Source organism: Vicugna pacos, chromosome 4 (genome assembly GCF_048564905.1).
Source record: "Vicugna pacos chromosome 4, VicPac4, whole genome shotgun sequence".
NCBI classification, from domain to species: Eukaryota; Metazoa; Chordata; class Mammalia; order Artiodactyla; family Camelidae; genus Vicugna; species Vicugna pacos.
In genome coordinates, this window is record NC_132990.1 from 346,904 (window position 1) to 365,905 (window position 19,002).

The 19,002-nt window shown below is 37.7% G+C and overlaps 2 pseudogenes; both read left to right on the forward strand.

The window, feature by feature from the left end:
- The first annotated feature begins 6,224 nt into the window (after positions 1 to 6,224).
- On the forward strand, positions 6,225 to 7,330 carry LOC140696217 (upstream stimulatory factor 2 pseudogene; annotated as a pseudogene).
- A 30-nt stretch (positions 7,331 to 7,360) lies between these two features.
- Positions 7,361 to 10,096, forward strand: LOC140696218 (10 kDa heat shock protein, mitochondrial pseudogene; annotated as a pseudogene).
- The last annotated feature ends 8,906 nt before the right edge of the window (positions 10,097 to 19,002 follow it).

A 19,002-nucleotide genomic window follows, 5' to 3' on the forward strand; every position in this document is an offset into this window, starting at 1 on the left:
TTTATATTAATTAGGTATAATTAAGAGTGTCTTTCCTTAGAAATTAGCATATAAAGTCGTTGAATTTTAAAGGTAGAAGTTTTTAAAGAATATGTTAGTATGACATTATATATGAATCATCCAGAAAGGTATGATTTTTTTCATTTATGAGTGCATTTTGCTTGCTTTTTAGTAAAAATCATTATTTCTACTTGTTATAGTTTTGGAATGGCAGTTTCAAGACCCACGTTTAAAGTTTTATATTCATGATCTGGAAGGTCTTTTCTAGCTTTAATGTTTTGTTAAATCCATATGATAAATTAAGAGTGACATTTTCTGGTTGTCATTCCTGACGACACAAAGGATTTTATCCTGTTATATCCAATGTACACATTCCACAGCTTTTTGTGAGTGTTGAGTTTCTTTTTATGAATTCTGATTTTGAAATTTAATTAAAGTAAAAAAAGTAAAGTTTTCTTGTTTTTTTTTTTTTAGTCTAGTAGTCAAGCTGTATTTGTGGCATATGAAAATTATTTCATGGCTTTTCTGAAAACTGCATATAGCTACAAAACTTTTTGGTTGCATTTACCTTAGTATTAAAATGGAAAACCAAACAATAAAATAGGTGACAGTTTAAAAGGATTGACTTAAATGTTAAGTGAACCTTTATATCTTCTTTACTGGCACCTAATACTTATACTTTAATTTTAGAAAGTACGTCTATCTTTTCTCATGTCATTTTTTCTTACTTTATGAGGCATTTGTGAAAATGCTTACAGAAGTGCTGTTGGGGATAATTGAGGTTCTTGTTTGTGAATGTTACACTAAAGATCACAAAAATGGCTAGTAATTAAATTGCTTCAGTCCTGAAAGATACACCTCTCTGCTTTGAAGAAGCTCATGACTTATCTGCGATCCACTTGAGTCAAAATTTCCATATTGCAAATAGCTACAGCTTCCATTTCCTTTTCTTTTGCTCCTCATTCCTACTTGTCCCACTGTTCTTTACCCTAGTCTTTGGACAGTTTTGCTTAAAGACAAGACAGGAGTAATGGAAGCATGGTAAAGTAGAAGTGAGAGTCACAATGGGTGCTGCTTTTAATTAAATAAATGGGGTTCCAAGGATTGCATGGGATTTACACCTTCTAAATGCACAATAGAGAACCAAGTGAAGGTTGGTGGTCAGATAACCATTAATTGATTTGCTATTACATACCCTATTGTAAAATTTGAATACAGGCATTTTTGTCTTGCCCTCTCTTTTCTCATAGCTCTTCACCTGGCATCCTGTGCTTCAGAGATAATAAATTATTTACCAAGAGTTAACATAACCATTTAATGACCCGGCCAGGACTTTATACTCTAAGTCCAACTTTATACTCTGTCAGGTATAGGAATTATTTGAGTCAATTAATGTACTTAGTTTTTAGCTTCAGAACTTTAATAGAGGCAAGTTTATTGAGGAATATTTCAAAATTGATAGCTTTTCAGACTTATTACAATCAGACTCCACACTTTGTTCTTCTAGATTTAATAATGTTACTCCTAGAATTGCCACTAGCTTAAAACTATTTACTATTTACGTACTTAGAAGACTTTCTTGAGTCAAGCGCTAGGATTCTGACTATATTGTAAATGACCCTGAGCTACTCAGAGTGTGCTAATTACAAAATTGAAAAGTTAGCATTAGTTGTCCATGATACACCTGAAAAAGAATTTTGTTTAGTAAAGAGTTTTGTGTCTTCTCTGCAGGAGTTTTTCCTTTCACCCTTGTGAGATTTAATGGTAAGGAAATACACACTGCAATAAATATGAAAGCATGCCTACATCTCTTTTAACTTGATGACTTGATCTAACCCAAAATTTAAATTCTTCACACGGCAGACAATCTCAACCAGTCATTGCTAAGTAATGCCCTGCTTATTTTGTAAACCAGGATTATTTTTTAAATGAAGTAAGTTTTGTGAAGTAGAACATTTTAATAGCTAGTTTGCTGTTAACGTTGTTTGGCATCCATTCCATGAAGTTTTCTTGGTAATCTAGGTTATTTTTATTTCTATCTGAAATAGTCTTTCAGAACTCAAGTTTAGCCAAATTGTAGGAAATTCAGTATATTTCAGACTGAAATGAAGTACAGTACTTGGTTCCACTTTTTGGTAAAGTAAGATTTGTCCTTTTTAGGATCACAACAAATGTGTTATGACAAAAGCCAGATACCAGTGATTTACATAAATTTTCAACAAATCTAGGTTAGCAGTAATGTTTACAGATCATCACCATGAAAGGAGGAGGGAGGAATTAAGATGAGCAGCAGTTACAGAAATTGGGGATTGAGGAGCCTCAGAATATGGCTCTTGTGGTGTGTGATGATCCCAGAGCTAACTGGAGTAGGACTTGGCTCTCATGAGCAGGCCTTTGAACTCCCGTCAGTCAGATGCTCTTTTTTTTTTTTAAACACATTTATTGTGGTATGGTTCCTGTACAATAAACTAGACAAATGTACAATTTGATGAATTTTGATAGATGTATACACCAATGACACCACTACCACCATCAAGATAGCTACCATTGCCATCACTCCCCAGAGGTGTAATTTTTGAATTCCCAGTTCATCCCCATCCGCCCCTTTTACCCCTTGGTAACCATATGTTCAGTTTCTATGTCTGTGAGTCTGTTTCTGTTTTGTAGATAAATTCATTTGTGTCTTTTTTTTTCTTTTTTTAGATTCCACATATAAGCGATATCATATGGCATTTTTCTTTCTCTTTCTGGCTTATAGTCAGGTGCTCTCGATCAAGCATTGTTACAAAAAAAGATTTCAAAATGTATTGTGAGCTTTTTAAAGAGTTTCTATAATACCTGACTTATAAATCATATTGAAATTTATTGGCTGGTGTTGAATTTTTTCTGCTAATATTTTTAAATAGCTTTATTCAGATATAGTTTATGTAACTGTAAAATTCACACATTTAAAGTTTACAGTTCATTAGGTTTTAGTATATTTACAAAGTTATGCAACCATCACCATGGTGTAATTTTAGAACATTATTGTCGCTACAGAAAGAAACCCCACATGCACTGGCAGTCATTCGCCATGTTCTTTTCCTCCTCCCTGAGCCATAGGCAACCATCTCTATAAATTTGCCTTGTCTGAAAATTTCATTTACATGAAACACACAGTATGTTATTTTTTGTGATTGCCTTTCACTTAAGCATAAAGTTTTTAAGGTTCTTCCATGTTGTAGCATGAATCAGTACTTTGTTCCTTTTTTGTGGCTGAATAATATGCCATTATATGAATATAACACTTTTTAGCAGTTCATCAGTTAAGGAACATTTAAGTTGTTTCTGCTCTTTGGCAATTATAAACAACAGTGCTGTACACATTCTTGTCCAAGTGTTTGTGTAGATGTATGTTTTTATTTCCCTTGGGTATATACGTATCAGTGGAATTGCTGGGTCATAGGTAACTCTATGTTTAACCATTTGAGGAACCAATCAACAGTTTTCCAAAGTGGCTACACCATTTTGCTTTCCCACCAGCAATATAAGGGAGTTCTGATCTCTCCACATACTCACCAGTGTTTGGCACTGTCTGTCTTTTTTATTATAACCTTCCTAATGGGTGTAATATCTCATTGTGGTTTTGATCTGCATTTCTCTAATGATTAAAGGTGTTAAGACTCTTCTCATGTTTATTATTGGCCAACCAGTTTTGTGGAGATGTTGATATTTAAATGTTGTTTGTGTAGCTCTTATGCACTCTACAGTTAATCCATATTTAGGCTCTGTATTCCATACAAAATACCAGTATGCACACAAACACATGAAAGGCTTAGCTCTAAGCCATGTTGGAGAATTAAAGTGATAATGATTCATTAGTGTTTTCCAAGCTTAACTGATAAATAAAGTAGTTACCAGTTTGTCCAGGACAGTCCCAGTTTATAATGCTGTACTGGCAGAATTATAAAAGTGCCCTCTTTCCCTCTGAACTACACCCTGATTTGGAAAATAAATTAAATGGCCATCCTACTGACAGTTAACCTAGAGAACCTATTTAAATACATACTTGCTATATACTAAATTAGAATCTCTAAGAAAAGGGCCTGAAAACATGTCTTTAGCAATGTCAAGGTCAAACACATTTGTAATGTATTATTCTAGAAGAATACTAGTGTTGCTTTTTGACCCAAAACTCACTGTCATTGTTTCAATTGGACAGTGAGTTCCAAGTTAAAATTGGAGAGAAATAATCTCACCTGATAGCTTAGCACCACTCATCTCCTTAAAGTGGTGATAAAGGAGGAGTATTGACACACAGGACTGGCTTGTAGGGGGGGGCAAGAGTATGAGACAGCAAGTAAAGTGAAATAATGCTCTGGAAGTAGGGTGGCCTCAGGACGGAGCTCTCGTAAGAGGCAATGAGCAAAGCAGAGCTTCTCAATAATATTTTCCTTTGAGTCAAGTAAGAGAAGAGATTCATGAAGGTATTCTTCATGCCTGACAACTAGGAGAAAGAATTAATGGGGGTAGATGGAGATAGAAGAAGTTCTTTAAGATTCTGAGGCTACATTAGAAGGAAGATAGAATGTGGTACTGTTGGTTTTTGCTTATTTGGGGGGGGGTCAATGGGATTTGGTAATATCTGCACATATGGTCATTTGTAAGTCAAGCACTTGTAGGATATCTATGTTTTTATATAATTGTCAGACATGACCATCTGGGTTTTAAGGTTTTGGCTTTTGTTGTTGTTGTTAATTGTATAATTTGTCTTTAAGATGAGAGTGAACACATTTGATTTAGTAAATATGCATCATCTGTGGATGGTTGTGTGCTGAGCCATTCACACATGCTCATTTGATTACCTTTTAACACCAGAGCCACATAGCTAAGGAGTAAATTTATAAATGGCTGGAAAGGTAGAAGTTTGTCTGTATCCCAGCAGAGCTGTTGCCCCATGATATCTCCATGAGTTGACAACTTGAGCCAAAATAACTCTTCTATGGGCTGCAGTACCAAGCAACACTGCCTTAAATATAAGTACCCATATCATAATATTTCATCCAAAAACTCTTTTAATGGGGGGTTGGAGGGACTTTTTAAGGCTTTTTTTGATGTATAATTGATGTACAATAAATTGCATGGCTTCAAGGTGTATATTTTGAAGAGGTGCTGGTCTTTTAATTGATACTCTGGTAAGTCTGACATTATAATGTGCCTTCTAAGCATACAGTAACTGGGTAGAGAAATGAAATCACCTGTTAATTTAACCTGAGGAAACTGTGAAGTATGCACAGGAAAATGATTACATGGAGTTGTTATTGTTAAGACTTGTCCATATTTATAGAGCACGTATTCTCTCCAAACTTCAAGAGCTGGTGACTTTTCATTTATACATATTTAACTGAGAGAATGGAGCAAATAATTACATGCCAGATGAAGGACAAGGGATAATAAATGCTTGAGAAGTTCCCAAGAATAAGGCATGGCTGGACTGGAGAGGTAAGGGAAAGTTGTGGAGGAAAGATCATGAAACAGGTAGAGGAAAGTGAGTTGGAGTTTGAGCCAGAGCATGGAGAATCATGTGATTCACCAGGCAAAAATGGGTAGAAGAGCATTCTAGAGAAAGAGAGGAGAACGGTGAGTACAGGTGGTGAAGCGAGTGGCCTCGCTTGGCTGCAGTCCAGGATGGGTGAGGGAGAAATAACAACGGCAAGTTAAATTTTGGCAAAATAGTGGAGGATCTTAATTGCCAAACTAAAGGATTTGAATTGTGTCCTTTGAGTCAAGGGGAACTACTGGAGATTTTTTTAAAGCAAGAGAGTGTTGGTACAGGTTTCATTGCCTTATTGTTATTGGGACTGCGTGTTTCTCTGTCACCTGTGCCTCTGCATGCTGCAGACCTTTTCATTTCATATTTTCATTGTGGTTATCAAGCGACTGACTTTTAAATTGTCTTTTATAGTCAGTCTGTCACCTCCTTATTTTTCTAAGTATTATCGAATCTTTTCTGCTTATATAAATAATCAAACCAGACCTGGAAAAGAGAGGGAGAAAAAGATACATTATTTCTACTGTGGAAGTAGAGTGTGGCTTAATTTAGAAAATATTATGAAATGTCTCCTCCGTCCCCTCCTGCCGCGTGGCGTGAGTGCGAGGCTGGGGTGTGTGGGCCCGGCCGCCCGCCCCCTCCCCTCCCTGCCAGGCCTGGCGCCCCGACACCCCTGCCCCAGCCCCCTACGGACATGCTGGACCCCGGTCTGGATCCCGCTGCCTCGGCCTCCGCTGCTGCAGTCACGACAAGGGACCCAAGGCAGAGGAGGGTGTCGAGCTGCATGAAGGCGGGGACGGCCCTGAGACGGAGGAACAGACGGCGGTGGCCATCACCAGTGTCCAGCAGGCGGCGGTCGTGACCACAACATCCAGTACCAGTTCTGCACAGAGAATAATGGAGGACAGGTGATGTACCACGTAGTCCAGGTGACTGATGGTCAGCTGGATGGCCAGGGTGACACAGCAGGCCCCGTCAGCGCCGTGTCTACGGCTGCCTTCACGGGGAGAGGGTGCAGCAGGCTGTGACCCAGGTGGGTGTAGATGGCGCCACCCTGCGCCCCAGCCCCGCAGCTGACTCTGTGCCCCCAGGCCCCCCAACGCCCTTTCCACTGGCTGTAATCCAAACTCCCTTCAGCAATGGTGGCAGTGCGGCAGCTGAGGCTGTCAGTGGGGAGGCACGATTTGCCTATTTCCCAGCATCCGAGGAAGGAGATACGACGGCTGTGTTGGTGCAGACTACAGACCAGAGCTTGCAGGCCGGAGGCCAGTTTTGTGTCATGATGACGCCCCACCACGTGCTTCAGACAGGAAGGCAGAGAACAACTGCACCCCTGCCGCACCCCTACTCCCTGAAAATCGATGGAACCGGAACGCCACGGGACGAGGGGAGGAGAGCTCCGCACAATGAAGTGGAGCAGAGGCGGAGAGACAAGATCAACAACTGGATAGTACGGCTTTCTAAAATCATTCCAGACTGCAATGCGGAGAACAGCAAGACGGGAGCGAGGAAAGGCGGGATCCTGTCCCAGGCCTGCGACTGCGGCCGGGAGCTGCGCCAGACCAGCCAGCGCGTGCGGGAGACCTTCAGAGGGGCCGGGCGGCTGCGGATGGACGACGAGCTCCTGAGGCAGCAGACGGAGGAGCTAAAGAACGGGACGCCGCGCTCCGCGCCCAGCTGCAGCGGCGCGACCTGGAGATGCCCACCGTGCGGCGGGGGCTCCGGCCTCCGCTGTCCCCTTCGCCTGCCCTTAGCACAGAGAGGGACCGACACCCCTCCCCCAGCTGTGTTTTTTTATAGTAGATTTTTAACAAAAAATGGAAAGAAATTATGCATTTCTGTGGAGAAGCGCCCACCGCTTCCCTCAACTTGGAAAGGATGAGCTCCTCCCCCGTCTGTCTCCCTTCTCGGGGCCCCACGAAGCCCCGGCACATCTGGTGGTCTCGCCCGGAGGCAAGAGGGAGGAGGACAGAGGCCCTGCCATATGTCTCTGCCTCCTTGGTCTCTAGAGGTAGTGAGACAGGGTGCTTATGGGAAGGAGGGGAGCCTATGGGGGCCCACGGGGCCTGGACCTACCCAGGGAGGCCATGTCCCACCCCACCTCTTTTTCTGGAACCCTGCTCCCCTTTAGGTGTGTGAGTGTGTTTTAATTTTCTTTATGGAGAAATGGACAAAAAATGTATATATATAGAGAGAGAGGTTTTTAATTGCAATAAACAGGCCCCATGTGGCCCCACCTAAAAAAAAAAAAAGAAAATATGAGTTTTGAAGTAAGAGGAATCCTAGGTGACATCTGAGGTCCTGAAAGATTCAGAGGTATTGGGCCCCTGTCGCCTCTGATGAGCCAAGGCTGTACTGTCTCACTACTTTCTTGACCTTTATTTTTAGACATATATTTAGAGAATTAAAGCACATTCAGCTTAAAAATATACCCTCTGCATTTTTTGGAATGTCATAAAGAATCCCTGGAGATTATAAATGTAGAGTTCAGGGTAACAGAAGAGTACTTATCTATTTTCATCTTATTGTTTATTAATTTCTTATTTCAGGTATACAAATAAAGTATGACATTTAAATAAATATGATGTGTTTAAAATATGAAGAAATACACATAAGCAGTTCAACAGTTTATCTTAAAGCCAAATTTATAGTCCTCTCAGTGGTGGAAATGCTCTACAGTTTTAAAGTTACGAGAATTTAATAACACAGCTTCCTTCACAGGGTCATTGCTGATACAATTAGTTAAAATGAGGTCATACTGGAGTAGCGGGAGCCCTTAATCCAGTATAACTGGTGTCCTTACAAAGAGGGGAGATATCACAAGTAAGCTGAGGAGAGAGGCCTGAAACAGACCCCTCATGAGGAACCAATCCCGCCAACACCTTGATTTTGGATTTCTAGACTCTAGGCCTGTACGACAATAGATTTCTTCTGTTTAAGCCACCCAGTTGTAGTATTTTGTTATGATATCATTAGCAAATTAATATAAATATGAAGTGATCCACATCCATCCTATCCTAGCAAATAAATAAACATCTTCCTTTGTGCTGATGACATAATCCTGTTACTGCATTCAGGAGTCAACTTAAAAAGCAAATAGATATTATTGGCCATCAAGGAAATGCCAAATAAAGCCACAATGAGATACCACTTCAAATCCAATGTCTATAATCAAAAAGTGAGATAATAACAAGTGTTACTGAGGATGTGGAGAAACTGGAATCATGTATATGCTACCCATGGTAATATAAAACAGCACAGCTGCTTTGGAAAAACTCTGCCAATTCCTCAAACAGTTAAATATGTAAACATAAGTTAACATGTGACCCAGGGATTCCATTCATAGGTAAATAACCAAGAGAAAAGAAAATTAAGTCCACATGAAACTTGTACACAAATGTTCATAACAGCATTATTCATAATAGGGAAAAGGTAGAAACAGCCAAAATGCTCATCACCTGATGAATGGCTAAACCAGTTGATTTCTCCATACCATGGAATATTATATGACAACAAAAAAGTGAAGAACTGATTCCACAGTATATGAACCTTGAAAACATCCTATGTAAGACAGTTGTGAAAGACCACATATAGTGTTTTTCCATATGTATGAAATGTCTAAAATAGGCAGTCTATAGAGAACAAAGTAAATTAGGGGTTGCCAAGCTTAGGGAATTAGGGATACTTAAGGGGAGTGATGGCTAAGGGGAGTGAGGCTGCTTTTTGGGGTAATAAAAGTGTTCTGACATTGATTGTGATGAAAGTTTTACACAAAATGCATAAGTACACAAAAAGCCAATGAATTAGACACTTTAAATGGGTGAATTGTATAGTGTGTGAATGTCTCAATAAAGCAGTTTTTTAGAATACAACACAGATGATAAGTTACAGAAATTTGTAGTCAAGAGGAACAACTGATTGAGTACTCATTTATCACAGACGTATTATTTCAGATACTTTGTTAAATAATAGGTATGAACAGATGATTGGGAGAACTTAGATTCCTTCTCAGTTGTAGAGACAGAATCATTAACAACTAACTTTGATGAAACAAAAATCAGAATTGTTATTTTAAAGCAACAGCCTCTAGAATTCAGATTAGGGGACACACTTTAAATTCTTCCGTTTTGGGGGCGGGGGCGAGTGCGCTTGCGCGCTGGACGGCTTTTCCCAAGTCCACGTGGCTGGAGGCCTGGATCACGGGTTTCTCCTTGCGGCAGCTGCGGGAGGGGAGAGTACAAACTGCGGGAACCAGAGTCGTGGTAGCACAGACATTTAGAAAGTTTCTCTCCCTTTTTGACCGCGTATTAGTTGAGAGGAGTGCAACCAAAACTGTAACCAAAGGAGGCATTATGCTTCCAGAAAAATCTCAAGGAAAAGAATTACAAGCAACAGTAGCAGCTGTTGGATCTGGCTCTAAAGGGAAGGGTGGAGAGATTCAACATTAGTGTGCAAGTTTGAGATAAAGTACTTCTCCCAGAATATGGAGGCGCCAAAGTAGTTTCGGATGACAAGGATTATTTCTTATTTAGAGATGGTGACATTCTTGGAAAATATGTAGACTGAAATGTATAGTATGTGAAATGGTATCACGTGAAGTTGCCCATTCCACTGAAGTTTGAAATCTTTCCATCATGTAAATAATTTCCACATCTTTTATTATAAACTAATGATATCCAAAAGAAAAATCCTCTGTTTAGATTCTCTAGATCTTTTAATTTTATCAGTTACCTATATAAGATTGTACTAGCGTGGCTTCCTTCAGAAATGTAATTTACCCTTGTAGGAAAGGTGCCACTGTTTAAAGATTGAAAAGCATGTGACATAGATTGAAACCTAGATCATACAGCCTTTTTTCTTCCCTAATCAGTGACTTTTAAACCCCTCCCTGCTCTAGTTTAGAGATCCAGAACTGGGAGTCTAGGACAAGTGCCTTTTTTTCTCACTTGTTCCAGTAGTAATTAGCAATATGGTTATCTTAAAAGTGGTATTTTATTGTTGTTGGTTTATTTCTGGATTTTTGACTTGGGAGTTTTTTTGTTGCTGTTTTTGTTTTTTTTGCTTTTGCTTTACTAATGTGGAAATTATGTATATGTGTGTGTGTGTGTACATATATATATACATATATATATATAATTTATTTTTTTTTAGTGAGTACCATTTTTTGCCATGCATCTTTAATGTAAGTATATCATTAGTATCATTATCTCCTTCCCAAACAATACCAGTGGTCTTTGGAATCTCTGTCTCCAGTCTTCTGTTCCTATTATTGTGAAGAATAGAAATCCAAAGCATGCTAATTCAGCAAAAGGGGAACTTCCTAGCACATATGAATGCTAGGTCCAAGCCTCAAACAGTATCATCTAACTCTTGTGTCCTTTCTGCAGGCATTCTGTAGACAGCTTTATCCATGTTGCCAGGAAAAAAATGGTTGCCTGTAAATCCTGTCCTCCTTGGTCTTTAGAGCTTTTGATTCCTATAGAAATGAGCTATTAATGTGGAAGATCTTCTGGCACATCCTGGATGTCCCAGCTTAAGTCATAATTTCCACCCTGAACTGTGTCCAATACAGTACATGGTGTACAGTACATGCCTAGGTCACACTGTCACCCCTGGGGCAGAAAGTGGAGGTTGAGTCCAGTGGAGGGCAAGGCCACTGTTGAGTGATGCTATTACCAGAAGAAATAGAGGAACGGGGCATTCAATAGACAGAAATAACAGAAGCCAATATGTACGTAGTCGTTATTCATTGAACTAAATATGTGGACCCATATATGAAGGGATGAAAGGTCCAGAATCAGTTTTGACATAAGATCTTAGGATACCTTAGAACTAAAATTCTTCAAATTGAGACATGGAGTCTACAGTGCTGGAGAAGTATACATTTTAAGAGATTCAGTATAGCACATGTCATTAAATGATAATAAGTTGGGGGGAATAAGAATAAAACACTGGAAATACTGAATTATGGATTAGTTGGTTCAAACGTAATGCCAATTCTATAAGCACACATCACTTCACAGACAAGCAAGGTATATTATGAGGTGACTAAGATTTCAGACAGCTCAGTACAGTCCAGTGGAGCTTTGCACAATGATGGAACTGTTCCGTATCCGCATTGTCCAACATGGTGGCCACTAGCCCTGTATGACTACTAAGCACTTGAGATGTGGCAATGTAACTGAAGAACTGAATTTCTCATTTCATTTAATATCAACTAAATGTAAATAGCTACATGGGGCTAGTAGCTGCCTTTAGACAGCGCAGCTCACTAGGCTTGGAATACCTTGAATAGTACTCTGTCCTGTCTATTTGATCGCTTTAGGACATTAGGCAGTTTACAAAACCTTCCTTCCCTTCATTTCCCATGCTGTAAAATGGGGTACATGTACACCTAGCTCAGTGGGTTATTTTGAGGATTAAATGACTTGATTCATGTAAATGTGTTTGAGACTCATTGTCTTAGTTCAGGCTGCTGTGACAAAATACTGCAGACTGGGTGGCTTCTACACAGCAGGAACGTACTGCTCACAGATTTGGAGACTGGAAGTCCAGGATCAGGGGGCCAGCGTGGCTGGGTTCTGGGGAAGCCCCTCTTCTGGGTTGCAGACTGCTAACTGCTTGCAGTGTAGAAGGGCGTGAGGAACTCCGTGGGGTTTCTTTTATAAGAACACTAATTCCATTCATGAGGGCTCCATAAATTAGGTCCTCATGGCCTGAGCACCTCCTAAAGCCCTGCCTCCTAACACCGTCACAGCAGATTAGAGCTTCAACATATGGATTTCAGGGGGACCAGCATTCAGACCACAGCACCTGGCTTGCCACACTCAGGTGTTGGTCATTATCTTTATTGTCACCATCATTTCACCACCTTGGAATGGAAGCTAAGGAAGAGGGGCCAGTAGTCCAATGATTAAACTTTTTTTTTGAATTTCTTTGGAGCTGTAACACTTGGGCTCTTTATTGATAATGTGTACATTCTTGTTGAGTGAGTACAGAAAGTGGGGGTAAAATATAGGTTTTGGGAAGAACACTTCAGTACTATCGTCAGCTCTTGGAATTGATTGCCAAGGGTGATGGGGACATTTTTATTTTTATCAAACCAAAGTCCCTGAACATACTTCATGGTGATTTGGTCAATATTTTCCATTTTTAAAGGTGGATAAATATATTTCTAAATCTTTAAAGTTATAATCATGTTTTAAAAATATTTTAAAATATTTAAAGTTATTTCCCAATAATACCCATGGCATTCCTTGTAGATAACTTTAGCAGAATTTTTCTTTGAGGATTTCCTTCTCTGAAAGTCAAAGTACAACTAAACAAAACTTAGAGGTTACTACTTTTTAATCTACTTCCATTTTGAAATCACTTGTTCAATGAAACCATAAAACTAAGATACATTTATCACTGGTGTTCATGGTTTCACAAAATATGTTACTTAACATCCTTTTCACTTCTTAATACCAGTTTAACATTTTGCCCCCTAAAGTGTTTTGAAATTTTAGAAAATCACTGGATTCATTTTGCATTTCTTCTGATTACTGTGATTTTTATTTTTTCATCAATCTTTGACTAAAAATAGCCTTATTACCTTGATTGCTGCATTATTAAGTGTTAGATACTTAGGCTGCGCTAAGCCCCTTGGGCTTCTGCACTTCCCTACCCCTCAAACTACAGTCTGCCTATCTGCTCTCTGCAATTTAATATTTTTAGAAAATTGTTTTGTAGTTCATTGTGTCTTTTATCACTAGTAAGTTGAAAGATCTATCCCAGTGACTGTTTTGCAAGTGTGCCTTGATAGGGTCCTTTTGAAATGTGCAACCGAAATCAATTTCAAGTTTTTAGCTTTTTCATAGTTATATTGTTGAGCTTTGTTTAGAAGTATATTTTAGTGCATCCTCTTATTTAATTTCTCATACCTCCTTCCTTGTTTTGCATATTGACAGTTGATTATTAATTTCTTGAAAGGGTAATCCTATTTTTTTGTGATTTGCTTCTGAGATATAAACTCTCAAAATTATTTTTCAGTCTTCCTAATGTAACAATATATTCTGGTATGATTAATTTCTTTTTTTTTTCTGTCATTTAAATCTTTGGTGTAAGCTTTTAAATTTTTTTTTACCATATTTAGATAGTTTCCTCTTGTGCCTAACAGACTGGTATAGAGTAGGTATGTAGACTTTTGTGTGTTTTTTAAAACCAATTTTTAAGTATGGACTAATTTTTTAAAGTTTGGTATGTTTGTGTAAATGAAGTCTTCTTACCAAGTAATGAAACATTCACCTGCTAGATTAAAGAAAAAAGAGATACTCTAATTTAAGTCTTTTAGTATGTATGCCCAGTAGATATGGCTGAACAATCTATAAGTTATTTTACTATTGTCATGTATAATTCAGTTTGCAGCTGTTCCATATTTACTAAATCAATTCAGTGAGAAGTGTTGAGATTTTGAAATGACCAAATTACCAAGTTTTCCTGCAGTGATGGCATAGAACTTACTTTATTTTTATTTATAAAGTCAGTACACATACATATTTTTGTGCAAAATCTATCAAGTTTTCTGTTCCAATCATTTAATGTTTAAAATTTCAAATTTTTATGTTTCATTTGGAACATTGTGGGCATACTAAGATTTGAAGGCTATGCAAACTAAAGAATTTAATCTAGACATGCCGCAGGTTATATTTAAGTTCCTTTGTCTTAGTTCTAACTCAAACATAAAGCATTTTTACTCTAATACCAGCTGTGATATTTTCATACATTTCTTTCTAAATCAGTTTTAAAACCATTTCATTAAGATTTATACTAGAAATGAAAATTATATTTGAAATATTAGAACCATAGAATCTCTGAATTAGAACACAATATACAAGCAGTGGTGGAGACTTTCCCATGCCAGGATTCATCTGCTTCCTTGAGCATCTGGAGCAAAACACTTCCCAGCCCCACTGCAGCGAGGTGGTGCCACATGACTGATTTTGGAGTGTGAGCAGAAGGAACCCTGGTGGAGGCTAGGCATTGAGGTGGCCTAGCCACTTTAAGATAGAAACTAGAAGCCACAAGATGAAGGTACCCTGAATCTCTGGGTCATTGCATGAAAGGCAGATAGTAAATATTTTAGGCTTTGCAGACCATATACCATTTCTGTCTCATATTCTTTTGTTGTTGTTTTATATTTTTTTCATAGAGCTTTAAAAATGAAAAAGCCATTTGTGGCTCAAAGGACATCTGAAAACAAGCCATGGGTCCTAGTTTGTTTACTAAATGTACTAGAGTCACCTGACTGGTATCAAGCATGTGGTGTGAGACAGAAGTGGGTTGTAGTTATCACAACATACTTGTCTAATACACAGGTGATCTCAGATGACTCCCTAACCACACCAGATTCCTGAGGAATACTTCTGATGTCAGGAATCTCTGCAGTGCACACTCTGTGAAATAGCCTAATCTGTTGTTGGATGGCTCTCTGTGTGAGAAACTATTTTCTTTTTAGTGAGCCAGACTCCTGATTTCATTACCTGTTGGTTACCCTCTACCTCTGGATAAATTTATGCTTTAAGGCAGCTTTTTATTATCCTAAGATAGTTTTTAGGTCTCCCTGGCCTTTTACCTCAGGAGAAAACAAAATAAAATATTAAATGATCAACAAATTAGACTCAAAATAAAAGTTGATAAACCTGATTTAAGTTTAGGAAAAATCAGCTGCACAAGGAGTAAGACAGTCTGAGACAGTTCGTGAGAAAAAGAGTGTCAGCTTAGCTGTTCAGCTTTACTGTTTTATAACCATAAAATGACAATCAAAGGAAACCAGTTGTAGGTATGGCTTTTAAGGTTAGATATCTTTTTTTTTTGTAGTGGGTATGGTGATACTCAAGTGGTTATAATGAAATAGTATCTTTCACTGGTTTTCTTTCCATATATTCACAGATGATGACTAATGGCTGTTTGTAGAATAAGACATATGGGCATCCAGGCTTTGAGTGAAGTTGAGAACAAATTCTCAATGTTTGTGAATTTGGCCTTTCATTTGATCTTTCTAGCCAGCATTTTCCTGTGTGTTTGCATGTCATCCCCAAGGCTTTCATCAATAACTTTTCTGAAATCATAAAGCATATAGTCTGTAGAGTATTAACAATATAGTAACCCTACTGAAAAATACGAACTTGAGTAACATATGATTTACTCTCTCTGAGCTAGTACTTACCAATTAGTGAGCATGTATTTCTTTTTCAGTTGCTTTTCTTGTAAGAATTTTGCTGGAGATTGATATATTTACCAATCTTACATCAAATTTTTCACTTCAGTTTTATTTACACTTTCAGGTTCAAGAAAACCTGAACAGTGGGACTAATTTTAAGTTGGCTAGGTGTATTCGCCTCTTTATCCCTACCTCATTCCTGTACTTTAAACAGATATCTTTTAAAGCCAAACTAACCTTGTTTGCCTAGAACAAACTCAATTATAGGAAAGATAAACATCCTGTTTCAATTTCATTGTTCATTTCATTTAATTTCTGGTGGAAGTACATGAGCTATTCCTTCTTTTACTTCCTACCTTTACCATTTGCTGTTAGATTGATAACTAAGAGTGACCACATGTACCAGTTTACACATGTTGCCCAGCAAAAATAATATACCCCCTTTCGTTCTGCCCAGTTTGGACGAAATATATATATATATAAAATCATCTTCTTTATTATTCAGTTTGTCAATGAATGGCAGAAATATCTTGTATTCAAGTGTTCCAGTTTGTTTGGCTGATTCTTCATTTATCCATTAAAACAGTTAGTAGTCTATAAGATGAAGTTTGGACATTGTGAAATCCTTAGGATGGGGACTAATTCATAAATGCCTGTGTCATCCTTGTGCAAAGCCCATATAATCTAATTTTTATTTATGTACTGCAAAAGCAAATACAAGGAATACCTTTTAATTTAAAGGAAGAAAAATTGACTCTACTCTGAAGGATCTGGTACATTTCCTCATTTTCTGAGAATGAGAACTGCACGTCTGTCTTACTTTCCTTTCGCTCTTGCTGCTTTTACACCCAGACCCAAATCTGATCCTCAGTCAAGTATCACTATTAGCTAATTTGGTGATTAGCATATGTCTTCTTTTTGGTGAAAGTGATTCTATGAAATGTATACTCTTTGGCTCTTTGTTAACCATCTTAAGTTTTTGGCAAGGTATTTGACATAAAATCATAACAGATACCTTTTCAGCACCCAATAAGTGTTAGTCAGTACTGTTTTTGAAATAAAAAGACTGAGTGGAAAAAGTACCCAAAGCCCAGTGGATTACTTTTAAAACCTTGGTATAGAGAAAAAGACCAACCATTAAAAATAAGCTAGCTGTACATATTAACTTTAGAGTAAGTTTTAATGGCTAGAGTTTGACTCTTTATTATGTGTTATCCTGTGTAATTTGTATTTCTACCTAGGCAGTAAGTTAGCTATGAGCAGTTGCTTACTATGTGCAAAGTCTTGTACTTAGAAATAAGAGAGAGCAGAGTAAGATAGGTCTGAAAGAGTCACATTTCCCTTAGATCCTAGTACATAGATTTTTGTAGGTATTTTTATAAATAAGTACATAATATATATTCATGGAAGATAATCAAGAAAATGTAATCAAAACTATGAGAACTAACCACCAGTAAATTACTGTCAGCCGGAGAAAACCACTGTTAACATTTGGTGTATATCCTTTGAGACTTTTAGAGATAAATGTATTTTCCACATTCCCTGGCAAATAGACTAAATAAATAAGTCATTCCTTTTTAATTTTTCTATTGTAACAAAAAATCAGATCATATTATACATACTGTTTTATGATCTGGTTTTTCTTTCACCTAAAAAATGCCATCATCATTTTGACTGCCAATAAATTAGTCTCTGCTTCTTAGTGAGTGTGTTTCCATTTAGTCAGCCAGTCCTATAGTGTTTACAGTTTTTCAGTCTTCAAACAGTGCTGTGATGTACACTGTAATTCTTTCTTTAGGATAAAGCCCTCTTAAGTTGTCTTCCTGCAAAGGTTGTGTTCAATATGAGGCTTTTTTTTGAACATTTTAAAAATTGAGTTATAGTCAGTTTACAGTAGGCAAATGATCTGAATAGACATTTCTCCAAAGAAGATATGCATACGGCCAATAAATAACCTGGAAAGATACTCTCATTAGCCATCAGTGGAAATGCAAATCAAAGCCACAGTAAGATACCACTTCATACCCTCTAGGATGACTGTCATCAAAAAGACAGATAATAAATATTGGCAAGGATGTAAAGAAATTGGAACCCTCTTGCACTCCTGGTGGGCACTTGAATTGTACTACCACTTGAAAAATACAGTCACCATTTGACCCAACAGTTGGACTCCTGGGTTTATAGCCAATAAAAATGGAAACATATGTTCATGCAAAAGCTCATAATGAATGTTTGTAGCATATTCATGATAGCCAAACAACTTGAATGTCCACCAACTGACATGTAAAAAACAATTTACATGAAATTTACAGAATAGAGAAATCTATCGAGACAGATGAGGGATTGTCTTGGGCTGGCTAGGGGGTGGAGGGGTTAGGAGATAATAGCTAAACAGTACAGGTTTCCTCTATGGGGTGATTTTCATGGTCTAAAGTTGTTTGTGATGATGGTTACACAACTTTGTGACTATACCAAAAATCATTGAATTGTACACTTTAAATGGTTTTATGTGATATGTGAATAATATTTCAGTAAATCTGTTGCCAAAATAAATGCCAGGGAGGACTTCCAGATAACTGAAGACAATGGTGGTCATCTAGCTACTGCCTCCCACTTTTCCTTCAAAAATATACATATAATAAAATGAAGGAAAATTTGAAGACATAGTATAATTTGAGAGAATTTAAACTTCAAGTAACTTTAAGTAAAAAGGAAAAAAAAAATCAAATGTAGCATATGATTTCTCACACTCTTACTCCATTCCTGCCTGCCACAAGACTTTGTGGCAAGCAAGGGCAAAAGAAAAAAAAAAAAAAAGGAGGGAGCTCAGCTATAAAAAAGAATGAAATTCTGCAGTTTGCAACAATGTGGATAGACTTAAAGGGCATTAATAAGTCAGGTAGAGAAGGACAAACAGTCTGTTATCACTTACATGTGGAATCTATAAGGTAAAACTGTATGTAACAACACAGAAACAGACTCACAGAACAAACTAGTGGTCACTCGTGGGGAGAGGGGAGGTGAGAACCAAGATGGGATGTGGATTAAGAGATACAAGCCACTATGTATAAATTAAATATGCGACAAGGGTATGTTGTACAACACAAGGAAACATAGCCATTATTTTGTAAAAACTCTTCATTTTTTATATGTATTTTTATTGAAGTATAGTCAGTTTGTAATGTGTCAATTTCTGGTGTACAGCACAGTGCTTCAGTCATATAGGAACATACATATATTCATTTTCATATTCTCTTTCACCATAAGTTAC